The 23143-nt window shown below is 50.7% G+C and overlaps 1 protein-coding gene across 2 annotated transcripts in view; it reads left to right on the top strand.

Annotated features, from left to right (window-relative positions):
- Positions 1 to 459: 459 nt before the first annotated feature.
- Positions 460 to 23143, top strand: part of INKA1 (inka box actin regulator 1) — a 33472-nt gene continuing 10788 nt past the window's right edge. The window contains exon 1 of one of the 2 annotated variants that reach the window (XM_050960284.1): positions 460 to 614. The gene's annotated coding sequence lies outside the window, so the exon portion shown is untranslated. Of the gene's footprint in view, positions 615 to 5001; positions 5097 to 23143 lie in introns of those variants that run through there. The other variant, XM_050960283.1, reaches the window with a different exon arrangement.

Genomic DNA, 23143 nt, shown 5'->3' with positions numbered 1-23143 from the left:
TCACTAATCTGACTGTCCACCGGGTGGAGATAGGATTGCATCCTCCTATAAGGTGCTCCCCCTTCCGAGTTACAGGGAAAACTGCTCAGGACATGGAAAGAGAGATCAGTCACATGCTGACTTTGAGGGTGATCCAGCCATCTTCCAGCCCTTGGGCATCTCCTGTGGTGTTGGTCCCCAAAAAGGACAGGTCGAACCGGTTCTGTGTGGACTATCGGAAACTTAATGCCATCACCATGTCTGATGCCTACCCCATGCCCAGGCCTGACAAGCTCCTAGAAAAGCTGGGTGGAGCTCGTTACCTTACCACTACGGATCTTACAAAGGGCTGCTGGCAAATGCCACTGGATGCAGATGCCAGGCTGAAATCTGCCTTTATCACTCTTCTAGGTCTCTATGAGTTCCTGGCCCTGCCTTTTGGCCTCAGGGGGGCACCTGCTACCTTCCAGCGCCTGGTGGATCAGCTACTGAGGGGGATGAAGAGTTTTGCCGTGGCGTACGTTGATGACATCTGTGTTTTTAGCCAGAACTGGGAGGACCATGTGTCCCAGGTTAAATAAGGGCTGGACCAACTCCAGGAGGCTGGGCTGACCATAAAAGCTGAAAAGTGGAAGGTGAGGATGGCCGAAGTATCTTACCTGGGCCACCAGGTGGAGAGCGGCTGCCTAAAGCCAGAACCAGCCAAGGTGGAGGCGATCAGAGACTAGCCCGCTCCCCAAACCAAAAAGCAGATCCAGGCCTTTACTGGGATGGAGGGGTACTGTCAAAGATTCGTGCCCCACTTTAGCTCCATAGCCGCCCAACCCGCCCCCATCATTGAGCTATGCAAGAAGGGAAAGCCAGACAAAGTGGTCTGGACCAAGCAGTGCTAGAAGGCTCTCTCTACACTGGAGGCTCTGGTCAGTGGCCCAGTTCTGGTAAACTCAGACTTTGATAAGCCGTTTATGGTGTTCACCGATGCCTCAGACACGGGGCTGGGTGAAGTGTTAATGCAGATTGATGAAAAGGGGGAGAGACATCCTATCGTGTACTTGGGCAAGAAGTTGATTCCTCAGGAGCAAAACTACGCAGCCATAGAGAAGGAATGCCTGGCTATGGTATGGGCCTTTAAGAAACTACAGCCATATCTATTTGGGCAACACTTCACTGTATACACTGATCACTCTCCCAACCTGGCTACACCAGATGAAAGGAGCCAATGCCAAACTTCTGAGGTGGAGCCTGCTCCTCCAGGATTACGATATGGAGGTGGTCCATGGGAAGGGGAGTGCCAACTTGATAGCTGATGTGTTGTCCCAGAGAGGGGAGCCTGAACTTCCCCAGGTCACTGGTTAGAGTGACCCCGCTCAGTTCATTCTCCAAGGGAGGAGAGATGTGACGTATTAGGGACTATTAACCTGGTAATGTTGAATGGGAGTTTTACTAGTTTACTGTCTTCTGCTAACACGAGGCGTGCCTCCTTTTCCCTGGGGTACTGCACCAGTACTAGATGGTGATGGGAAATAAGGGTGTGACTTCACTGAGGGATGATACTTGATGTGTGTAAATAACACTGCTCTACAGCCAAAATGCTTCTGAAATAAATGTAGTCCAACTTTACTAATTCTGGGTCACTGAGAACAAAAATGATGCTTAAAATTGTTGATTGGCTCTAGTTTTCAAGATATGCTATTGGGTCAGTATATATGACCCTTAACTTGGGAATGGCGGAGGATAAATGAGTTATAAAGGGAAGGGATCTCAATTTAAACCAGAAATGACTAAAATACATCTTTGACTGGATCTATGAATAAATCTATGACTGGGTTTGGACAGTACTTGCTTTTTAGGCAAAACAATGAATGATGCAATCTGAAGCTGGTATTGCGTCATACATGATATGAATTGCATCATGTTATTCCTAGAAGTCATGGATGATGCAATCATAACGAAGCTTACATCACTCCGCTGAACAAATTGCCCTATATCAGCTCTAGAAATCATACAGTGTCGTGCTCTCTTATTTGTCAGTGTTTGCTTTTGCAAAGGGACACATTTCTGTTTAGCCAAAGTGAGCAGAGATGCCTCGTACTTGTGTGAACAGTGCAGATAACTTCTGCTATGTTTGTGGTGAAGTGACTTTTGCATCACAAAAGCGCAGTATAACCACTATGGTTAAGAAAGCCTATCACCTTTATTTTGGCTGCAAAATTGGAGATCAGGACAAGAGGTGGGCCCCACACATATGCTGCAACACTTATGCAACAAATCTTCACCAGTGGTTGAACAGGAAAAGGAAATCTATGCCTTTTGCAGTGCCAATGATTTGGAGAGAGCCAACAGATCATACCAGCAATTGTTACTTCTGCATGGTGCCTCCAGTTGGGAAAGGTGTGTCAAAGAAGAAAAAGTGGACTGTGCTTTATTAAACATTCCATCAGCTATACGCCCAGTACCCAACGGAGAAGGACTGCTGGTTCCTGATGCACCAGAATCCTTCTCACTTGAGTCAGACGAGGAAGAGGAAGAGGATGAAACTTCTGGTCCTGAACCATCAATGTCACAGGACCCACATTTTCTCCCATCCTCCTCCTCTGAACCACACCTCATAACACAAGGTGAACTGAATGACCTTGTCAGGGATTTGGAACTACCCAAGAGTAAGGCAGAGCTGTTGGGCTCCAGACTACAGCAGTGGAATCTCCTGGCAGGCTATCAGGGCAAATGGAGCCCATCAATGCTTGCAGACTATTGCTGGACAGTGACAAGAGATGCTCCATTTAATGAACACACGAGACAAACCAAGAAGCGCCGAGTAGACACTGAATAGAACTAAACTATGTCCATAATAGTTTTTTGCCTTTTGTTTTATAATAAATTTTATTTATATAACCCTTTTGCTGATTTTTAAAGTGTTACATAAACAGGACAGGTGAAATATTATCATGTAAAGCAACCATAAACACATGAAAAGACCTAAGTTTACAATTTATGATTAAAACTCTACTATCTACACAATATACATGGACATAAAATGTAAAAACTTAAATATCTTAGAAACAGTAGCCAATCAGTTGTTTTAATTGTCATATTTGAATTCAGCACATCAAAATACATAATAAATATCACATTTTATCTCTGAAGCAGATGACTTCTCAAAAATTGTAGACCGGTGTAATGGTGGCTGCCCTTCGTAACCTGAGCCCAGGAGGGGTTTGGGGTCAGGTGACACTTTTAGCCTGGGAAATGACAAAAGCTGGAGGAGGGATTGGGAGTGTGGCTAGGGGAGGCAGCAGGAAGGGGTTTCAGTTTGGAACTGGCTAGGGAGATGGCAGTAGGCCCAGAACCTGGGTCTGGGTTCCCCACCCCCCACCCCCCAAGAGGGACCTGACTGAGGGGGTCCTGTTTTCTGTACTTACAAGCTGTTTTAGACTGTGTTCCTGTCCTCTAATAAATCTGTTCTCCTGGCTGGCTGAGAGTCATGGTGAATTGCAGGAAGTCGAGGGTGCAGGGCCCTGACTCCCCCACACTCCATGAGAGCATGGTCGGTGGCTTGGCTATGGGATGGAGCAAGGGTCAGGGGTTGGGGGCTGGGAGGGATCAGAGGTTGTGGAGCTAGGGGCTGAGAGGGAGCAGGGATCGGTGTCCAGGGGCTGAGAAGAAGTGAGGGTCAGGGGGGTAGGGGTGGGAGGAAGCAGGGCTCAGGACCAGGGGCTGAGAGGGAGCAGATTTTGGGGGCTTGGGGAAGGGTGGGATAAGGTCTGAGAGGGAGCAAGGTTTGGGAGCCAGGGGCTGGGAGGGAGCAGGGGCCGAGGGCTGGGTGTGACGAAGTGGAGATTTTCCCTTGTTGTGTTGTGTATGTCCTGCTGTTTTGTGTGGATGCTGTGTGTGACTTTTGAGGGGGTTGCTCCAGCTGCCTGCACAGATGCTATGGCCGCCTCTTCATAACCTGAGACCCAGGAGAGGAATATGACCAGGTAACTCTTGGCTTGGGAAGGAGACAAAGGCTGGAGGAGGAACAACGGGCAGGGCAGGGGCCAGGTAGCTAGAAGCGAGTCAGTTTTGGCTGGCTTGGGGCTCAGGGGGAAGACCAGAGCCCTGGCTCTGGGCACCCGTCCCCCCCCCCATGGACTTGGCTGAAAGTCACTGATTTCTTTGCTAACAAGTTCTGCCCTACGCTGTGTTTCTGTCGACTGATAAACCTTCTGTTTTATTGGCTGGTTGAGAATCACATCTGACTGCGGAGTTGGGGTGCAGGGTCCTCTGGCTTCCCCAGGAGCCTCACCTGGGCAGACTCACTTGGGAAGCCCATGGTGTGGAAGGGGATGCTGAATGCTCCGAGGTCAGACCCAGGAAGGTGGAAGCTGGGTAAGCTTCCTGCCCTGGAGACAGTATGCTCAGAGCGAGGAGGTTTCCCCAGGGTCCTGACTGGCTTCATAGGGAGTAGTTCCAGAGCATTGCCCCAGTGACTCCATGACATTGGGAAGGAGCAGCGGTCGGGGGCTGGAAGGGAGCAGGGGTTGACATTCACGTAGTGGGATGGTGCTGGGGTTGGGAGCTGGGAGGGAGCAGGGATTGGGGCCCACAAACTAGGAGGGAGCAGGGGTCGGGGGCTGGGAGGGAGCAAGGATCGGGGGGGCCAGGCATGGGAGGGAGCACTGGTTGGGGGCCAGGAGGGAGCAGGGACCGGGGGCTGGGAGGGAGCAGGGCTTGGGGACTGGTGGCTAGGAGGGAGCAGGGACTCAGAGGGAGCACGGGTTGGGGCTGGGAGGGAGCAGGCATCGGGGCGCACGAGCTGGGAGGCAGCAGGGGTCAGGGCCTGCGAGCTGGGAGGGAGCAGGGGTTGGGGGGGCACTGTGGTGTTTAGATGCTGCTTGTATTATTAGAACTGGGAGGGAGGGGCTGTTGGGAGTCTGAAAGAACAGGAAACAGGAAGGAGGGGGGAGAAGTTGAGGAGGCTGATTGAGAGTTACAAAGGGTGCAGCACTATTTTTTCCACTGTAAAAATAAAGTTCTGTTGAAGTTTGTTAGTACCCTGCCTAGTTGATACAACATTTTGGCGACAAGGATGGATCTTCTGCCTCTGAACCCACCTGCACCCTTTCTGCAAAGCCCAGGTGAGCCTCCAATTGCTTTTACTGTCTGGATCCATATGTTTGAGACTTATCTGCTTGCAATCAGTGCTATAGAGATTTCCGAAGTAAGAAAGCATGCTCTGCTAATCCACTGCCTTGGAGCAGAAGGGCAGCAAATATTTTACAGTTTTCCCCATGCAGATGATAAATATGAGACTGCACTCACTGTATTAAAGAACTTTTTTGTGCCAAAAGTGAATGTAGTAGCTAATCGCTACAGATTTCACCAGCGTGAGCAGAAACCAGAGGAGACTATAATGCAGTATATTGCTTCCCTGAGGAGTCTGATTGTAACTTGTGGCTTTGCGAATATGGCAGATGAGATGATTAGAGACGAGCTCATTGAGAAAACCACCATACTTCATGTAAGAGAACGCTTACTTCTAGAACCACAATTTACACTAGAAAAAGCAATAACCATTGCTACTCAGATTGAGCCAGCTACAGCTGAAGCCAAAATAATGAGCAGAGACACAGAAAGCACAGTCCAGGCTGTGACTCCTTTGCAGAAAAGTTCACTACTGCTGCAGACAAACAATTGCAAGAGGAAAACTAATGAAAAGCCACTGAATCAGCAAATGCAAAATACAGTAAAAGCATGCTTTCACTGTGGATCCCCACAACATCTTGCAAGCTACATCAGATGTCCAGCAAAAGTAGCTCAGTGCAACCATTGCAAAAAGATTAGTCATTTTGCTAAAGTATGTCGCAGTAGCCAGTTCAATCAACAGGTGCATGCAATTACAATACCAGATGTTACTGTGCTGAGTGTGGACAAAATCACTACTGCACATATTCCAGAACAGATAACGTGCACTGTAAACGTTTCCGCCATACCCTCAGGCATATCACACTCTATTCAGCTAATGCTGGACACTGGCTCAGCAGTATCTATATTACCTGATTCCATCTATTTGCATTACTTTAAAGATGTACCTCTTACTGAACCCAAACTTCAGTTGATGTGCTATTTGAAAAACCATATTCCAGTGCATGGCTGCCTGCCAGCAATAGTTACTTTGGGTGATTGCTGTGTAACTGCAGAGTTCTACATTGTCCACAAAGGCACTCCTATCCTTGGCAGAGATTTATTGGCTGCTTTAAATCTCAGTGTAGTTAATGGACAAATTGATCTTCCTCAGCAAAGCACTCTTGCAGTACACGCACCAGTTTCAGCTGGGACCCAACACCAGGTTGAGGAGAAACTCGGGTATGCTTATGGGTTTCTGCATAAAGTTAAAATGCAGAATAATGTGATGCCTGTACGACAGAAATTACTGCGCTTACCATTTTCAGTCAGGGAAGCTGTTTCAGAGGAACTTAGACAACTTGTTCAAAAGGACATTATTGAAGAGATTAACTCCTTGGAATGGGTTTCACCTATAGTAGTGACACAGAAGAAGGATGAAGGTATTCGCCTTTGTGTGGACTTAAGGGAGCCGAATAAAGCTATTGTGATTGACAGCCATCCTCTTCTTCACATAGAAGAAGTATTTGCAGAACTCCATGGAGCAAAGATGTTTTCTACTTTTGATTTGCAGAGTGCATACCACCAGGTTATGTTGCATGAAGACAGCAGAGACCTCACAGCATTTATTAAACATGAAGGACTATTTTGTTTTCAATGTATTCCATATAGTCTCGCATCAACCCCAAGTGCCTTCCAAAAAATGATATCATTGATTCTGAAGAATCAACATGGAGTTCAGTGCTATTTCAATGATATTATTGTGTTTGGAAATACTACTAAGGAGCATGGCAATAACCTGTAGCCTGTACTAAACTGCATTAGCAAAGCAGGCCTCAAGCTCAATAGGTCCAAATGCAAATTTAGACAAACTGAACTCTCCTTTCTGGGGCATACAGTTTCACAGGCGGGACTAAAACCTGATCCATATCATATCCTGGCAATTTCAAATGCTCCTCCTCCAACAGATTTGCAAACCCTACATTCCTTCTTGGGTCTTACGTCCTGGTATGCAAAATTCATTCCCAATTATGCTTCTGTCATTGAACCATTGCGAGAATTACTACGGAGAAGTTCAACCTTAGTGTGGACAAGGGATGCACAAGCTAGTTTCGAAACAGTGAAAGACTTGATTGTACATAGTCCAGTACTTGGCACTATTCAGTCCCGCATTGCCCACAATTGTAACTACTGATGCTTCGGATTATGGACTTGGGGCTGTCCTCACACAACTTCATGAGAACAACACAGAGAGGATTGTTGCATTTGCCTCAAGGACACTAAGTAATGCTGAGAGAAAATATTCTACAGTCGAAAAAGAAGCACTTGCTTGTGTCTGGGATACTGAAAAATGGAGAACTTACCTGTGGGGCCACAAGTTCAAGTTGTGCACAGACCACAGCCCTTTGACGACATTGCTCACCACGAAAGGACTGGGAAGAGCAGGCTATCATATTGCTAGATGGTCTGCGAGACTACTCTCTTTCACTTATGAACTGGAACATAAGCCTGGAAACAAAAACGTGGTAGCTGATTGCCTTTCTCACCTGCCTTTGCCTTCACCAGATGGTCCACTGGAGGATGAGGATGTAGTAGTTGCGCTTATTACAAGCATTCTTACTGCAGTTACAAGAGAACAATTTCAAGCTGCTTGTTCAGTGTGTCCAAGTCAACAAAAATTACAGGAATTTCTGACAAAGAGATAGCTCAGTAACCCTAAAGACCTTGACCCAGTTTTGCTGCCTTATTTTAGAGTTCAGGATGAACTTTCTTTGCTTGATGGCTGTGTGCTACGAGGTACACACCGGCTACTTGTGCCAGAAGAATTACAGTCAAAACTCATACACCTGGCACATGATACTCATCAAGGAATTGTCAGAACCAAACAACGACTACAGGATCTGTATTGATGGCCAGGAATGGATTCTCAAACTGAAGCACTCATAAAATCCTGTGTCACTTGCCAAATGCATAATAAGACAGCAGTGACATGTACCCCTCCATTACAGCCTGTTCCTCTTCCTGAATCTGCATGGAAAAAAGTGGCGATTGACATTGTAGGACTCTTTGATACTGCTCCAATTGACTGTTGTTATGCCATCACTTTACTAGACTATTTCAGTAAATGGCCTGAGGTAGCATTTACATCGCAAATCTCTTCTGCTACAGTAATTAAGTTCCTCTCTTCAGTTTTTACCAGGGAAGGTAACCCCAAAGAACTGGTTTCAGATAATGGTAGTCAATTTATTTCCCTGGAGTCTGAAACTTTTCTAGCATAGAGGAACATTTTACACGGAAGGTCATCCCTATATTACCCTCAAGCCAATGGAGAAATCAAATGGTTTAACAGAAGTTTGAAAGAGAGTTTGCAAACAGCTAAACTGGAAGGGCGATTGTGGATACCCTTCACTACTGATTTCTTGCAAGCATACCGGGCTACACGATATGTCACAACGCAAAGATCACCCGCAGAGTTTTTGCATGGGAAACAGATGAATACTAAACTGAACTTTGCTGGATTGTTAAAGGCACAACCGGATGCCCCAGATGAGGATGATGTGAGAAAAACAGTTGAACAGAACAAAGTCTAAGGCTTTCACAGACAAGCGGGAGGGTGCTAAGGAACGAAAGTTTGAGTGTGGTTCCTTTGTTAGAATATGAAAACCTAGAATCTTACTCAAAGGGGACCATAAATTCATAAAAAGCAAAGAGTCCTGTGGCACCTTATAGACTAACAGACGTATTGGAGCATGAGCTTTCGTCGGATGCATGTAGTGGAAATTTCCAGAAGCTTTCGTGGGTGAATACCCACTTCATCGGATGCACGTAGTGGAAATTTCCAGAGGCAGGTATATATATGCTTGCTTGGATATATATACATGCCTCTGGAAATTTCCTGTCTCTGGAAATTATACCTGCCTCTGGAAATTTCCTCTACGTGCATCCGACGAAGTGGGTATTCACCCACGAAAGCTCATGCTCCAATAAATCTGTTAGTCTATAAGGTGCCACAGGACTCTTTGCTACTTTTACAGATCCAGACTAACATGGCTACCCCTCTGATACATAAATTCACAGCCCCTCTTAAAATCATAGAGAAGGGATCTTACACCTATCAACTGTCTGATGGGCGGAAATGGAATGCTTCTTATCTTGCATCTGCCTATGCACCAGTAAGAGATTATGCCAGCACCCAGTCTGCAATGCATGACTTCACTGTACAACCAATACAACAAGACATTGGACTGGAACTGATCCAGACGACCACCTGCCTGGACTAGAGACTATGTTATGTAGTAGATACAGTGTTTTCAGTGTTATATTTTTGCCAGTAGTATAGGGTCTTGTTTCCTATTTGTTCCTGTTGTTAGAACAACAATGTTTATTTTATTTGGGTAAGTTTCTTAAGAGAGGAGGGAATGTGGTATTTAGATGCTGCTTGTATTATTAGAACTGGGAGCACTGGCTTTTAGGAGTCTGAAAGGACAGGAAACAGGAAGGGGGGGGGAGTTGAGGAGGCTGAGTGAGAATTACAGAGGGTGCAGCCGTAGCTTGGTAAAGAGGTTTCCACTGTAAAAATAAAGTCCTGTTGAAGTTTGTTAGTACCTTGCCTGGTTGATACAACAGGCAGACATGGGAGGGAGCATGGGTTGGGGGCCAGGAGGGACCAGGGGCCAGAGGCTGAGAGGGAGCAGGGGATCAGAGGGAGCACGGATTGGGGCTGGGAGGGAGTAGGGGTTGGAGGCCAGGGGAAGGGAGGCAGACGGGGTCGGGAGCTAGGTGCTGAGAGGGAACAGAGGTCAGGGGCTGGGAGGAAGCAGGGGTCAGGGGCCATGGGCTGGGTGGGAGCAGGGGTTGGGCACCAGCAGCAGGGAGGGAGCAGAGGTTTGGGGCCAGGTGTTGGGAGGGAGCAGGGGGCCGGGCACTGGAAGGGAGCAGGGGTCAGGGGCTGGGAGGGAGCAGGAGTCAGGGGAAAGGCTTGGGGGGATAAGTGGTTGGGGGGCCAGGGGCTGAGAGGGGCCAGGAGTTTGGAGGGAGCAGGGCTGGGAGGTAACAGGGATTGGGAGTCAGGCACTGTGAGGGAGCAGGGATGTGAGGGGCAGGGGCTGCGAGGGAGCAGGGGTTGGGGGAGCAGGGGCTGGGAAGGAACAGGGGTCAGGGGTGTGATGTTCCCCTCAGGTGTTATCTGGACCGGTGATCTGCTAGGTCACCCCAATCCTTGACTCTGGGAACCAGCCTTACCCTGCTCTGCTGTGAGACCCCCCACTCCTGGGCTGTTCACGCACAGCCTCTGGCATATAAAGCTGCCCCTTGGATTGTGCAACTGAATGACACTAGCCAATATCTCCGGTCCCACACACAACCTTAGGAACCTCCATCTTGCAGTGTCCAGTTATGTCTGCTGGATACTGCAAGCTTATATGAGTTCATTAATTTAACAAATAAATTGATATTTACCAGGCTTGTTATCCCAAGGGGAGTCTCTGGCACACTTCAAACCAAATGCACTGCTTCAGATAGAATCATAGAAGGTTAGGGTTGGGAAGTAAAAGTGGGTGGCAACCTTGGCAACAGTGACTATGGCATAGTTGAGTTCAGGATCCTCACAAAAGGAAGAAATGAGAGTAGCAAAATACAGACCCTAGACTTCAGAAAAGCAGACACCTGGAGTATTGCATCCAGTTTTGGTCCCCCCTCTACAGAAGGGATGTGGATAAATTGGAGAGAGTCCAGCAGAGGGGAACGAAAATGATTAGGGGGCTGCGGCACATGACTTACGAGGAGAGGCTGAGGGAACTTGGGTTATTTAGTCTGCAGAAGAGAAGAGTGAGGGGATTTGATAGCAGCCTTCAACTACCTGAAGGGGGGTTCCAAAGAGGATGGAGCTAGGCTGTTCTCAGGGGTGGCAGATGACAGAACAAGGAGTAATGGTCTCAAGTTGCAGTGGGAGAAGTTTAGGTTGGATATTAGGAAACACTGTTTCACTAGGAAGGTGGTGAAGCACTGGCATGGATTACCTAGGGAGGTGGTGGAATCTCCATCCTTAGAGGTTTTTAAGTCTCAGCTTGACAAAGCCCTGGCTAGGATGATATAGTTGGTGCTGGTCCTGCTTTGAGCAAGGGATTGGACTAGATGACCTCCTGAGGTCTCTTCCAACCCTGATATTCTATGATTCTATGACTTTGACTCCCTTAGGGAACTGATGGGCAGAATCCTCTGGGAGGCTAATAGGAGAGGCAAAGGAGTCCAGGAGCGCTGGCTGTATTTTAAAGAAGCCTTATTGAGGGCGCAGGAACAAATCCTGATGTGCAGAAAGAATAGCAAATATGGCAGGCAACCAGCTTGGCTTAACAGTGAAATCTTCGGTGAGCTTAAACTCAAAAAAGAAGCTTACAAGAAGTGGAAATTTGGACAGATGACTAGGGAGGAGTATAAAAATACTCCTCAAGCATGCAGGGGTGTAATCAGAAAGGCCAAAACACAACTGGAGTTGCCTCTAGCAAGGGATGTGAAGGGCAACAAGAAGGGTTTCTACAGGTATGTTAGCAACAAGAAAAAGGTCAGGGAAAGTGAGGGACCCTTAATGAATGGTGGAGGCAACCTAGTGACAGATGATGTGGAAAAAGCTAAAGTACTCAATGCTTTTTTTGCCTCGGTCTTCACAGACAAGGGCAGCTCCCACACTGCTGTCCTGGGCAACACATAATGAGGATGAGGTGAGCAGCCGTCAGTGGTGAAAGAACAAGTTAAGGACTATTTAGAAAAGCTGAACATGCACAAGTCCATGGGTCCAGATCTAATGCATCCAAGTGTGCTGAGGGAATTGGCTGATGTGATTGCAGAGCCATTGGCCATTATCTTTGAAAACTCATGGCGATAGGAGGAAGTCCTGGATGATTGGAGAAAGGCAAATATAGTTCCCATCTTTAAAAACGGGAAGAAGGAGAACTCGGGGAACTACAGACCAATCAGCCTCACCTCAGTCCCTGGAAAAATCATAGAGCAGATCATCAAGGAAACCATTTTGAAGCACTTGGAGGAGAGGAAGGTGATCTGGAACAGTCAACATGGATTCACCAAGGGCAAGTTATGCCTGACCAACCTGATTGCCTTCTGTGATGAGATAACTGGCTCTGGATATGGGGAAAGCAGTGAACATGACACATCTTGACTTTAGCCAAGCTTTTCACACAGTCTCCCACAGTATTTTTGCCAGCAACTTAAAGAAGTATGGATTGGATGAATGGACTATAACTGGGGTCTCAAACAGGTGGGCAGTGGGCCAGTTATTTCCTGCAGCCTGCCGCAGACGCTGACTCCACCGGCAGCCAAACTCCCCTGAGCGTGCCGCGTCCCCGCTCCTCCGCCTACCTCCCAGTGCTTCCTGCCACCAAACAGCTGTTTGGTGGCACTTACAATTTTCCAGGAGGGAGCAGGGAGAAGCGGGGACATGGCACGCTCAGGGGAGGAGGCGGAGGAGAGGTGTGGCCGGGGCAGGGATTTGGGGAAGGAATTGGAATAGGAGCAGGGAGAGGGCAGAGTTGGGGCGGGGACTTTGGGAAAGGAGTTGGGAAGGGGTGGGAAAAGGTGGGCAAGGGCAGGGCCTCATGGACTAGACGAGCAGTCTGAAGTATGAAGTTCATCATGTATGATTCTTTGCTACGAGTAGTTGGGAACAGGGGCGGCTCCAGGCCCCAGCATGCCAAGCGCTTGCTTGGGGCAGCAAGCCGCAGGGGGTGCTCTGCCGGCGCCGCGAGGGCGGCAGGCAGGCTGCCTTTGGCGGCTTGCCTGCGGAGGGTCCGCTGGTCCTGCGGCTTCAGTGGACCTCCCGCAGGCATGCCTGCGGAGGGTCTGCTGGTCCCGCGGCTTCAGAGGTCTGCCGAAGCCACAGGACCAGTGGACCCTCTGCAGGCAAACCGCCGGAGGCAGCCTGCCTGCCGTGCTTGGGGCAGCAAAATTCCTAGAGCCGCCCCTGGTTGGGAAGAATGTTTGTTAAAAGTGGCAATGTATTTTGTATGAATAGTTACTTTAAAAAGTTCCTGCCATTACAGCTATATTGATAGACTGTTAGTGTAGGTCGTCATCAGTGTTACAGACCACATAAGGAATAGTTACAGGTGTTTATATTTTATTAAAACTCCTCTTCACATTACAGTTTTAAAAAAAGTTAATACATTGACTTTCAATAGCATACTATATTACTCTTCATTTTTCTCATTTTTGACTATACGTTTGTATCATTGTATGAAGAGGTTTCAGTGATGTGGCACTCAGGCCAACGTACTAGTCCTCATGTGGCCCTCATGGGTGATTTGAGTTTGAGATCCCTGGAGTATAAGGTGGATAGAAACCTGGCTAGATTTTTGGGCTCAATGGGTAGTGATCAATGGCTCAATGTCTAGTTGGCAGCTAGTATCAAGCAGAGTGCCCCAGGGGCCGGTCATGCGGCCGGTTTTGTTCAACATCTTTGTTAACGATCTGGATGATGGGATAGATTGCACCCTCAGCAAGTTCGCGGATGACACTAAGATGAGGGAGAGGTAAATATGTGGAGGGTAGGGATAGGGTCCAGAGTGATACGGTTCAACATCTTTATTAATGATATGGATTGCACCCTCAGCATGTTTGCAGATGACACTAAATTGGGAGGAGTGGTAGATACGCTGGAGGGTAGGGATAGGATACAGAGGGACCTAGACAAATTAGAGGATTGGGCCAAAAGAAATCCGATGAGGTTCAACAAGGACAAGTGCAGAGTCCTGCACTTTTGGACGAAGAATCCCATGCACAATTACAGGCTGGTGACCGACTGGCTAAGCAGCAGTTCTGCAGAAAAGAACCTGGGGATTACAGTGGATGAGAAGCTGGATATGAGTCAGCAGTGTGCCCTTGTTGCCAAGAAGGCCAACAGCATATTGGGCTGCATTAGTAGGAGCATTGCCGGCAGATTGAGGGAAGTGATTATTTCCCTCTATTCAGCCCTGGTGAGGCCACATCTGGAGCATTGCGTCCAGTTTTGGGCCCCCCACTACAGAAAAGATGTGAACAAATTGGAGAGAGTCCAGTGGAGGGCAAAGAAAACGACCAAGGACTGGGGCAAATAACTTACCTAGAGACTTAGGGAACTGGGCTTGTTTAGTCTGCAGAAGAAAAGGGTGAAGGGGAATTTGATACTAGCCTTCAACTACCTGAAGGGGAGTTCCAAAGCAGATGGAGATAGGCTGTTCTCAGTGATGGCATATGACAGAACAAGAAGCAATGGTCTCAAGTTGCAGTGGGGGAGGTCGAGGTTGGATATTAGGAAACACTATTTCACTAGGAGGGTGGTGAAGCACTGGAATGAGTTACCTAGGGAGGTGGTAGAATCTCCATCCTTAAAGGTTTTTAAGGCTGGATTTGACAAAGTCCTGGCTAAGATGATTTAGTTGGCGGTGGGGTGGACTAAATGACCTCATGAAGTCTCTTCCAACCCTAATCTTCTGTGATTCTGCGATTCGGTGGAACAGATCTCATGAGGTTATCTAGTCCAAACCCCTGCTCAAAACAGGACCAACACCAACTAAATCATCCCGGCCAGGACTTTGTCAAGTCTGGCCTTAAAAACCTCAAAAAATGGAGATTCTACCACCTCCCTAGGTAACCCATTCCAGCGCTTCACCACTCTCCTAGGTAGAATAAACAAACAGATTTATTAACTGCAAAGATAAAATTCAAGTGATTATAAGTCAAAGCATAACAAGTCAGATTTGGTCAAATGAAATAAAAGCAAAACACATTCTAAGCTGATCATAACACTTTCAATACCCTTATAAACTTAGATGCTTCTCATCACAGGCTGGCTGGTTGCTCTTCAGCCAGGCTCTCCCCTTTGTTCAATGTTTCAGTCAGTTGGTGTGATATCTGTAGGTGTAGGTGGAAGAGAGGGGAAGCGCATGGCAAACATCTCTTCCTTTTATCATGTTCTTTCTTCCCTCTTGGCTTCTCCCCCTGCCCCCCCCCCTCGACTTCAGAGTCAGGTGAGCACTACCTCATTGCAGTCCCAAACTGACCAAAGGAAGGGAGGTGACTCACTTGAAAATCCAATGGATACTTGTTGCTGCCTAGGCCAGCATCCTTTGTTCCTGTGAGGCTGGGCTGGCTTTGTCCCATACATGCCTTGATGAGGTGTGAGCTGCCTCTCTGCTCTTCGAGAATTTTTGCCTGGGCTTATTTTAAGCCATGAGGATACATTTTCAGCCTCATAACTGTATACATGAAATTATAACCTATAACATTACTACTACAACAATTACTATAACATCACTATAACAACAATGTTCAGTGCATCATGAACCTTCCAAAGACACCCAACATGACAAACTTTGCATTGGATACCACACAATCATTTTACAAGGATGAATATGAGGGTTCTGGGAGTTCTCCCGAAGTACAGAGCATCACACCTCCCCCCTTAGTTTACTGCAAGAGGGTTAGTCACTGAATGGCTCGGGGTGGGCAAACTATGGCCCACAGGCCAGATCCAGCCCACGAGCCATTTTAAGCCAGCCCACGATCTCCAGCAGGGGCACTGGATCGGGAGTTGCACCACGTGGCTCCCGGAAGCAGCCGCGTGGCCCCACTCCAAGGGTCGGGGGCCGCTCCACACGTAGGAGCTAGAGAAGGGATGTGCTGCTGCTTCTGGGAGCCTCTTGAGGTAAGCACTGCTTGTAGCCTGCACTCCTGAGCCTCTCCCCATGCCCCAAAGCTCTGCCCCAGCCCTGATCCCCCTCCCGCTCTCCAAACCCCTCGATCCCAGTCTGAAGCACCCTTCTGCACTCCAGATCTGTCATCCCCTGCCACAACCCCAAGCTCGTACCCCCAACCAGAGCCCTCACCCCCCCACACACACCCCCAACCCCAATTTTGTGAGCATTCATGGTCTGCCATACAATTTCTATTCCCCAATGTGGCCCTCAGGCCAAAAAGTTTGCCCACCCTTGGACTAGCTCAAAGACAGTTTGTGTTATAGTTCTCTTGGCATCCAGCCATTAAGGCCATGAGACAGCATGCCTTAGTTTCCCCATTCACACACAGCAAACTAGGTTTTTTATGGTTTTTCTGCTGTGATAAGCTTTAAACCTGTTTACAGGTATTAACTGAAAAGTAGCACTATCATAAGGTTTAACATCCATGTCAAAATTCTTATCCCCAAAACTTAACATTAGTACCAAAATTTGTCTCAGATTTGTGCTTACAAGTATCTTTATACCACGCCCTCTGTTCAGATATTCTAGTTTGAGGTTATGGTAGTTTGTTCTTTACTCTTGGAGTCCTTTGACTTTCTCCTGTGTAATCAGTCACTGGCTTTTCCTTCCTTCCAGTGTGCCCCTCTGTGTGGGCTCTTAATTTAATCATGTTTCTGGAATTTTGGTGCCCCAAGGTCTGGCAAGATCAGTGTTCAGGGAGCTACTGCACATTGACTGGCCCTTTGGGGAGCGGTCTCCCAACCCCAGAACTGTACATATACAAAAAATCCAGCTCCCCTTTTCGGGTTACCCAGTGTTTTCCCCTCCCAGCACTGAGTCCTTCCCTGTCCCCTTAAGGGCTGTGATCTGTGCTCTCTGGGCTAGGTGTGTTTACCCTTTGATCAGATTCACCCTTTCACAGCAGCTTTCCCATAACTGCTCCGTGTTTCACCCAGCCTCGGGGAAAACACCCCCTTTTCTGTCAGTTGGGTCATTTGCATTCTGGCAAACTACTGCCTGGCAATTTCCTGGTCCCAACTCCTCTGTTATCACAGGCATTGGAGCTGCATCTTGATTTAAAGAGACACAGTTACTTTCCAAAATAGCATCCTGAAAAATTGGGACCTGGATTGGGGTACCCTGCACCACCCCTTTGTCTGTCCCTGAGAAGTCAGCTGTGCAACTGCTCCCCTCTAGGATGTCAGTTACACAGCTTCTTTTCAAAACCTGGGTCACAGGCTGAGTGCCTCAGTGCACAGATGCTGCCCCAGACATCGTCCTGGGCATTCTGCTCTAAGTGACTAGTGAGGAGACATTCCTGTACCCTCACTATTCCTTCCCTAGTTTCCTCCTCTGGGCTCTGTCACAGAGTCACTGGGACAATGCTCTGGAACGACTCCATACGAAGCCAGCCAGGACTCTAGGGGAGCCTCCTCTCTCTGAGCATACTGTCTCCAGGGCAAGAAGCTCACACAACTTCTACCTTCCTGGGTCTGACCTCAAAGCATTCAGCATCCCCTTCTACACCATGTGTCACGGAGTGTGGGGGAGTCCGGCCCTGCACCCCTCTTCCTGGGACCCACAGTGACTCTCAGCCAGCCAGTAAAACAGAAGGTTTATTGGACAACAGGAACACAGGTTACAGCAGAGCTTGCAGGCACAGTCAGGACCCCTCCACCGAGTCCTTCTGGGCTTTCAGGGTGCTTGGATCCTAGCTAGGATACCCTGAATTCCGCCCACACAGCCCCAAGCCCAAACTCAAATTGCTTCCCTCCTGCCACTCCCTTCCTTTGTCCCCCTTCCCGGGCAAAGGTGTTGACCTTTCCCCTCCCTTACCTAGCTCAGGTTACAGGCCCTGGCATCGTCCATCCCCTAAAGTCCTCCCCTGCTCTCCCATTCCCCACACAGACAGTCCCTACTGCATCACATCTCTCCCCCCTTCGAGACTGAACTGAGCGGGGTCACTCTGCCCAGTGACCTGGGGAAGTTCAGGGTCCCCTCTCCGGGACTACGCATCCGCTGTCAGGTTGGCACTTCCCTTCACATGGACCACGTCCATGTCATAGTCCTGCAGGAGCAGGCTCCACCTCAGGAGCTTGGCGTTGGCTCCTTTCATCTGGTGCAGCCAGGTCAGGGGAGAGTGGTCGGTGTACACGGTGAAGTGTCGCCCAAAGAGATATGGCTCTAGCTTCTTAAGGGCCCACACCATGGCCAGGCATTCCTTCTCGATGGCCGCGTAGCTTTGTTCCCGGGGTAGCAGCTTCTTACTCAGGTACCCGATGGGGTGTCTCTCCCCCTTTTCATCCTCCTGCATTCTTACTCAGATACACTTCCCGTATCTGAGGCATCACTGAACACCATAAAGGGTTTGTCAAAATCTGGGTTTGCCAGAACTGGGCCACTAACCAGAGCCTCCTTCAGCGCCCGGAAAGCCTCCTGGCACTGCTCAGTCCAGATCAGCTTGTCTGGCTTCCCCTTTTTGCACAGTTCAGTGATAGGGTCGGCTATGGCACTAAAGTGGGGCACGAACCTTCGATAGTACCCCGCCATCCCAATAAAAGCCTGGACCTGCTTTTTGGTTTGGGGAGCAGGCCAGTCTCTGATCACCTCCACCTTGGCTGGTTCCGGCTTCAGGCAGCCGCTCCCCACCCGATGGCCCAGGTAAGATACTTCAGCCATCCCCACCTTGCACTTCTCAGCCTTTACTGTTAACCCAGCCTTTCGGAGTCGGTCTAGGACTTGTTTAACCTGGGACATGTGGTCCTCCCAGGTCTGGCTGAAGACGCAGATGTCGTCAATATATGCCACGGCAAAACTCTCCATCCCCCTCAGTAGCTGATCCACAAGGCGCTGGAAGGTGGCTGGCGCTCCCTTGAGGCCGAAGGGCAGGGTCAGAAACTCATAGAGCCCCAGAGGGGTGATAAAGGCCGATTTCAGCCTGGCATCTGCGTCCAGCAGCACTTGCCAGTAGCCTTTGGTAAGATCCATAGTGGTGAGGTACCGAGCACCTCCCAGCTTGTCTAGGAGCTCGTCAGGCCTGGGCATAGGGTAGGCATCAGATACGGTGATGGCATTGAGCTTTCGATAGTCCACACAGAACCGGATTGACCCATCCTTCTTGGGGACTAGCACCACTGGCGAGGCCCAAGGGCTGGAAGACGGCTGGATCACCCCCAAAGCCAGCCTGTCCCTGACCTCTCTTTCAAGATCCTGGGCAGTTTTACCAGTGACCCGAAAAGGGGAGCATCTTATAGGGGGATGTGACCCGGTCTCCACCCGGTGGACAGTCAAATTAGTGCGTCCAGGCTGGTTGGAAAACAGCTGTCGGTACAAATGCAGCACCCCTCTCTCACCCCTCTGATCTCAGCGTGCTGGCCCGGGGTCAGTTGATCAGAGAGGGGAATCGCCTCCAGGGGGGAACCAGCTTTTGTCCCAGGGAATAGATCTACTAAGGGGTCATCTCCCTGCCCCTCCCAATGTCCACACACGGCCAACACCACATTCCCCCTGTCATAGTATGGTTTCATCATGTTCACATGGTACGCCCGACGGTGATGTGCCCGGTTTGACAGCTCCACCCCATAGTTTACCTCATTCAGTTGCTTGATAACCTTGAAGGGCCCTTCCCAGGCGGCCTGGAGTTTGTTTCTCCTCACAGGGATGAGAACCATCACCTGATCCCCGGTGGCGAAGGCACGGGCTCGTGCTGTGCGGTCATACCAGACCTTCTGCCTCCTCTGGGCTCGGTCCAGATTCTCCCTGGCCAGGCCCATGAGCTCGGCCAGTCTTTCCCGGAAGGTCAGGACATACTCCACCACTGACTCTCCCTCGGGAGCGGCCTTCCCCTCCCATTCGTCCCTCATCAGGTCTAGGGGCCCCCTCACCCGCCTTCCATACAACAGTTCGAAAGGTGAAAACCCGGTAGATTCCTGGGGTACCTCCCTGTACGCAAACAGCAGGTGAGGTAAGTACTTGTCCCAATCTTGCGGGTGCTGGTTCATAAATGTTTTTAGCATCATCTTCAGCGTCCCGTTGAACCTTTCTACCAGCCCGTTGGACTGGGGGTGATACGCTGAGGCCCAGTTGTGCTGGACCCCACATTTCTGCCATAAGGACCGGAGCAGGGCCGACATGAAGTTGGACCCCTGGTCTGTTAAGACCTCCTTGGGGAACCCCACCCGGCTGAAAATTGTCAGCAGCGCATCTGCCACTGTGTCTGCTTCAATAGAGGACAAGGCCACCGCCTCGGGGTAGCGAGTGGCAAAATCCACCACCACCAGGATGTATTTCTTCCCTGACCGGGTCGTCTTGCTGAGGGGTCCCACTATGTCGATGGCCACCTTCTGGAAAGGTTCTTCTATGATGGGTAAAGGCCTCAAAGCCGCTTTCCCCTTGTCCCGGGCCTTCCCCACCCTCTGGCAGGGGTCACAGGATTGGCAGTACTGTTGGACATGGGTAAAGACCCCAGGCCAGTAAAAGTTCTGTAGCAGCCTCTGCCTGGTGCGCCGGATTCCCTGGTGCCCTGCGAGAGGGATGTCATGGGCCAGGTACTACAGCTTGTGATGGAACTTCTGGGGAACCACCAGCTGCCTCCTGATCCCCCATGACTCTACTTCCCCTGGGGGAGCCCATTCTCGGTACAGGAACCCCTTCTCCCACAGGAACCTCTCCTTGCAACCTCTCCTCATGGTCTGTACCGCACTAAGGTCAGCCCGGTCCCTGTGCTTCCGCAAGGAGGGATCTTTCTGCACTTCGGCCTGGAACTCAGCAGCTGGGACAGGGATGGGGACCGGCTCTCTCTTACTGGCTGGGTCTGAGGCCGCAGCCTCTCTGGACCGTGCCCCTGAGCATTCCCCGCTCCCTGGGTTAGGGTCCTGCACCTCGGGTCGAGTACCTTCCCCGTTGTCGGGGAGCAGTGCCCTTTGCCGACTCTGACTACGAGTCACGACCAGGGCACTCTGGGTGTTACTAGGCCAGTCCTCAAGGTCCCCTCCCATTAACACGTCAGTGGGCAAATATTGGTGTACCCCCACATCCTTGGGGCCCTCCTTGGCCCCCCATTTCAGGTGTACCCTTGCCACGGGTACCTTGAATGGGGTCCTGCTCACGCCCATCAGGGTCAGGTAGGTGTCGGGCACCATCCGATCTGAGGCCACCACCTTGGGCCGGGCCAGCGTCACCTCTGTGCCCGTGTCCCAGTACCCAGTGACCTTCCTCCCATCCACTTCCAGGGAAACAATGCACTCTTTCCGGAGGGGCAGCCCCGCACCCACCCGGTAAACCAAAAACCCGGAACCTGGAGCATCCACAGGTGGTACGTTGCCAGCCCCCCTTTCCTGGGAATGTAGCCCCTCCTCTGATTGGGTTTTTACCCAGTCCACCCTCTGCGGGTTGGGTCTGCTTGGTCTGTCCCTGAGCTTGGGGCACTGGGCCCGTATGTGACCTCGTTGGCCACAGCGATAGCAGCCCATATCTCGTGGGTCCCCTTGAGTGGGTCGGAGGGACCTGCCGCTGGATGTTCCCCTTTTGGGGGGGTTCTCCATAGGGCCCCTTTGGGAGGCCCCATGATGACTCTCTCTCTGCGTTGAGGCAGGCTTGCTCCTTCGAGACTCCTCCCTGCCATCCCCTGCCCGACTGTCCACAAATTGGTCAGCCAGCTGGCCTGCGTGCTGCGGGTTCTCCGGCTTCTGGTCCATCAACCACAGCCTCAAGTCGGACGGGCACTGCTCGTACAGGTGCTCCAGTATGAATAGGTTAAGCAAGTCCTCTTTAGTTTGGGCCCCAGCTGTCCACTTGCGGGCATACCCCTGCGCCCGGTTGACCAGTTGTAGGTATGTGACCTCACGGGTTTTACGCTGGCTCCGGAACTTTTTCCGGTACATCTCAGGAGTCAGCCCAAACTCGCGGAGCAGGGCCTGTTTGAACAGTTCGTAGTCCCCTGCCTCCGCCCCTTTCAGTCGGCTGTACACCTCCACGGCTGTGGAGTCCAGTAAGGGGGTGAGAACTGCGATCCTGTCTGCAGGGTCAACCCTGTGCAGCTCGCAGGCATTCTCAAAGGCCGTCAGGAAGGTATCTATGTCCTCCCCCTCCTTACGCCGGGGCAGCAAGTGCTTATCAAAGCTCTTTGTAGGCTTGGGTCCCCCCTCACTCACCGCAGCCGGGGCCTCACTGCTCCTCAGCTGGGCCAGCTCCAGCTCATGTTTACGCTGTTTCTCCTTCTCCTCCCACTCACGCTGGCGCTGGTTCTCCTCATGTTTACGCTGTTTCTCCTTCTCCTCCAGCTCATGTTTACGCTGGTTCTCCTCATGTTTACGCTGTTTTGCCTTCTCCTCCAGCTCTCGCCTCTTTAACTCGAGCTCTTCCCGTCTCAGCTCCCTTTCATATTCCAGCCGCCTCCGCTCCACGGATGCCGAGCGTTGCCGGGAGGATCCCCTGCTGGGGGGTGGGCTTCGCCGGGAGGCTCCCCTGCTGGCCGGGGGTGTCACGGTGCCCTCGGTATTCACTGGGCTCCTCCCCGCCCTTCCCCTACGCCTAGGAAAGGGGAGTCTCGGGAAGCCCTCGTCCGCCGGCTGACCACTCCCAGCGGGGACAGACACTGGTGCCTGCGCTGCATCTGCTCGGCTGCTTCCCTCAGAGACAGGGCTCCGTTCATTCATGCGGTCTCCCTGCTCCAGCTGGGCAATCAGCTGGTCCTTGGTGCGTCTCCCTGGGCGCAACCCCCTCTGCTTGCATAGCTCCAGCAGGTCACACTTGCGCCGCTTGGCATACATCTTCCTGCTGGCCATTCACAGGCCGGGGTGCTCACTGCTCCCCACGGTTTCCAGGGGGATCCCTAGTGCACCAGCCCTTCGTGAGGTCACCACCTCTCTGCCAGGGTCGAGCTGCCAACTCCTTCGCCCCTGGGACCGCTCGCTGCAATCCCCCGGGGGACCCTGTTACTGCAAAGTCCTTCTCACTGGGCACACACTCCCAGGGGTTAATCACCCCTTCGTTTTACTGCTCCCCAGTCACTTACTGCAGGAAGCGCCGTCCACGGGGTGCAGTATATCCCACCTCTGCCACCAGTTGTCACGGAGTGTGGGGGAGTCCGGCCCTGCACCCCTCTTCCTGGGACCCACAGTGACTCTCAGCCAGCCAGTAAAACAGAAGGTTTATTGGACAACAGGAACACAGGTTACAGCAGAGCTTGCAGGCACAGTCAGGACCCCTCCACCGAGTCCTTCTGGGCTTTCAGGGTGCTTGGATCCTAGCTAGGATACCCTGAATTCCGCCCACACAGCCCCAAGCCCAAACTCAAACTGCTTCCCTCCTGCCACTCCCTTCCTTTGTCCCCCTTC

Source organism: Gopherus flavomarginatus, chromosome 6 (genome assembly GCF_025201925.1).
Source record: "Gopherus flavomarginatus isolate rGopFla2 chromosome 6, rGopFla2.mat.asm, whole genome shotgun sequence".
NCBI lineage: Eukaryota > Metazoa > Chordata > Testudines > Testudinidae > Gopherus > Gopherus flavomarginatus.
The sequence above is the reverse complement of the archived record's forward strand: the minus strand, read 5'-3'. Positions and strand labels throughout refer to the sequence as shown.